Raw genomic sequence first — 2,500 nt, 5'->3', positions numbered from 1 at the left:
GGACCGGGGCGCGTGGCCGCGCCCGCCCCGGCCCCGTCCCCCGAGGGGGAGCGGGAACCGGGGACGGGACGCGACCGCCGCGCCGACCGACCGGCCGCCCTGGCGCCGCCGGGTTGAGTCCCCCGAGCAGACTGCGCGGGCCCCACCCGTTTACCTCTTAACGGTTTCACGCCCTGTTGAACTCTCTCTTCAAAGTTCTTTTCAACTTTCCCTCAAGGTACTTGTCGACTATCGGTCTCGTGCCAGTATTTAGCCTTAGATGGAGTTTACCACCCGCTTTGGGCTGCATTCACAAGCAACCCGACTCCGAGAAGGCCTCGCCCCGGCGAGCCGGGGGCCGCTACCGGCCTCACACCGTCCCTGGGCTGAGCCTCTATCAGAAGGACTCGGGCCCCCGAGCGGCGCCGGGCTAAAGCGGCCTTCCGTACGCCACATTTCCCTCGCCCTACCGCAGGGCGGGGATTCGGCGCTGGGCTTTTCCCTCTTCGCTCGCCGCTACTGAGGGAATCCTGGTTAGTTTCTTTTCCTCCGCTTAGTAATATGCTTAAATTCAGCGGGTCGTCTCGTCTGATCTGAGGGCGTGCGCGTAGAGCTGTGCGGTCGGGGCCGGCGCCGGGACCGGCGCCGCCGCCATACGGCCGTTGTGATCCGTGCGGGGATCCGCTTGCTCGGCGACCCTCGCCGAGAGCAGCCCCGCGCCGCACGGACACGCGACACCGACGGGCGGACGGACGCCGAGGCGCCGACCGGGACCTTTACCTGAGGAGGGCGCCGAGCGCCGCCGCCATACGGGCCGCCGCGCGGAGCCGCGCGCGCGGAGCACCTTCTCGGTATGCTAAGTACCAGCCGTACTCACCGGCAGCCGAGAAGCACCTCCGGACGCGCGGACGCGCGACACCGACGGGCGGACGGACACGGAGCGCCGCCCGAGTCTGTATTTGAGGGTACGAAGGGACGGGGGTCCCTGCGAAACCCCAGCCGCGGAGTGGGCGGGGACACGGGTCGCGCGCCACCCGCCGGGCGGACCGGCGGAATGTCGCGGAGGGCCCGAGCCTCGCCCGCGCGGACCGGGTTCTCGCGCCACCCGCCGGACGGACCGGCGGAATGTCGCGGAGGGCCCGGCCCGCGTCCGATCGATTGGAAAGCGCCGCTCAGACAGGCGTGGCCCCGGGGTAAAACCGGGGCCGCAATGTGCGTTCAAAGTGTCGATGATCAATGTGTCCTGCAAATCACATTAGTTCTCGCAGCTAGCTGCGTTCTTCATCGACGCACGAGCCGAGTGATCCACCGCTAAGAGTCGTACGTTTGGGCCCTTTTACGTCCGCCCGGGACGATCGGAGACAAATTCACGACAGGGTTTGTACCGGAGACGAACGCGCCGCGGGTGCCGTTCGGTCGCTCCCGCGAGCGAGCCCCTAACCCGCGGCGCGGTTACCGACGGGCGCGATACGCGCGACGCCGCGACGAGCCGAGCGGGTCGGGCGCGCGGCGCTGAGGCCGGCGCCCGGCGTCTCCCGCTCGGGGCCGCGACGGCGCCCGAGACGTGCGTCGGCCCGGGTAGGTCGGGCGCTCGGCGCTGAGGCCGGCGCCCGGCGTCTCCCGCTCGGGCCTGACACGACTCGGCGACCGGACTCGCCGGGTAGGTCGGGGGCTCGGCGCTGAGGCCGGCCCCCGGCGTCTCCTACCCGGACCCCGGAAGGCCATCCGACTTGGAAGCCCCGCCGCGCCGCGAAGCGACGCTTTGGGTGTTGCTACCCGTCAGCGAGTGGGTTTGGTTTACAAGGGCGGCGCGACCGCGCTGACACCGAGGGGGGACTGGCCCCCGACCCGGCCGCGGCCTGCCCGGACTATGGATGGACAGAGGAGACCGCGGCGGACCGCGCGGAACCGAACCCCCGGTGTCCGGAGCCCCGGGAGGGACTCCGGTGTCCGGGGGCCGGCCCACGCGCGCGCTACGCGGCCCCTCGAGGGCTCCGGCCGACGGACGCGTTTGGCCGGGGAAAAAGGTAGCCGGTGGGAGCACCGTTTCGTCGCCCTGAACCTTCGTCTCGGGCGGGCGTCCCGACGCCGCCGCCATACGGCCGTTGTGATCCGTGCGGGGATCCGCTTGCTCGGCGACCCTCGCCGAGAGCAGCCCCGCGCCGCACGGACACGCGACACCGACGGGCGGACGGACGCCGGGGCGCCGGCCCGAACCGTTACCTTTAAAGGACGGGAGGTCGTCGAGGCGAGTGCCGCCCCGGAAGCGCGCGCCGGAAGCGCGAGAACCGCGCCGAGCTAGGGTCGTCGGCATAGGGGGATTCCCCGGTTACGGGGGTCCCGCGCACGGCCGCCGCCTTTCGCCCGTCGCTGGCGGTCGCCTGTCGTCGCGCCGCGCCGCGCTACTGGGGTCGTCGGACGAGCGCGCTACCCCGCTCGCACGGAGGTAGCGCGACATCGCCCGCCGCCTTTTCTCGCGTCGCGCCGCGCCGCGTGGCGCCCGCCGAACTCGCTCCGACGC

At 71.7% G+C, this 2,500-nt stretch overlaps 2 non-coding genes across 2 annotated transcripts in view; both read right to left on the bottom strand.

Moving 5' to 3' along the window:
- Nucleotides 1–581, bottom strand: part of LOC148345845 (28S ribosomal RNA) — a 4,529-nt gene extending 3,948 nt beyond the window's left edge. Inside the window, exon 1 of the ribosomal RNA XR_015848437.1 lies at nt 1–581. This exon is cut by the window's left edge and continues 3,948 nt beyond it. This is a non-coding gene — a ribosomal RNA (28S ribosomal RNA).
- A 564-nt stretch (nt 582–1,145) lies between these two features.
- Nucleotides 1,146–1,299, bottom strand: LOC148345844 (5.8S ribosomal RNA). Its single transcript, XR_015848408.1, has one exon. It is a non-coding gene; the product is annotated as a 5.8S ribosomal RNA (ribosomal RNA).
- Nucleotides 1,300–2,500: the final 1,201 nt, after the last annotated feature.

The sequence above is a fragment of the Urocampus carinirostris genome, unplaced genomic scaffold (genome assembly GCF_059441175.1).
Source record: "Urocampus carinirostris isolate Australia breed hairy pipefish unplaced genomic scaffold, RoL_Ucar_1.0 HiC_scaffold_24, whole genome shotgun sequence".
In the NCBI taxonomy this organism is placed as follows: domain Eukaryota; kingdom Metazoa; phylum Chordata; class Actinopteri; order Syngnathiformes; family Syngnathidae; genus Urocampus; species Urocampus carinirostris.
Note: the sequence above shows the minus strand (reverse complement) of the source record. Positions and strands in the feature narration are given on the sequence as shown.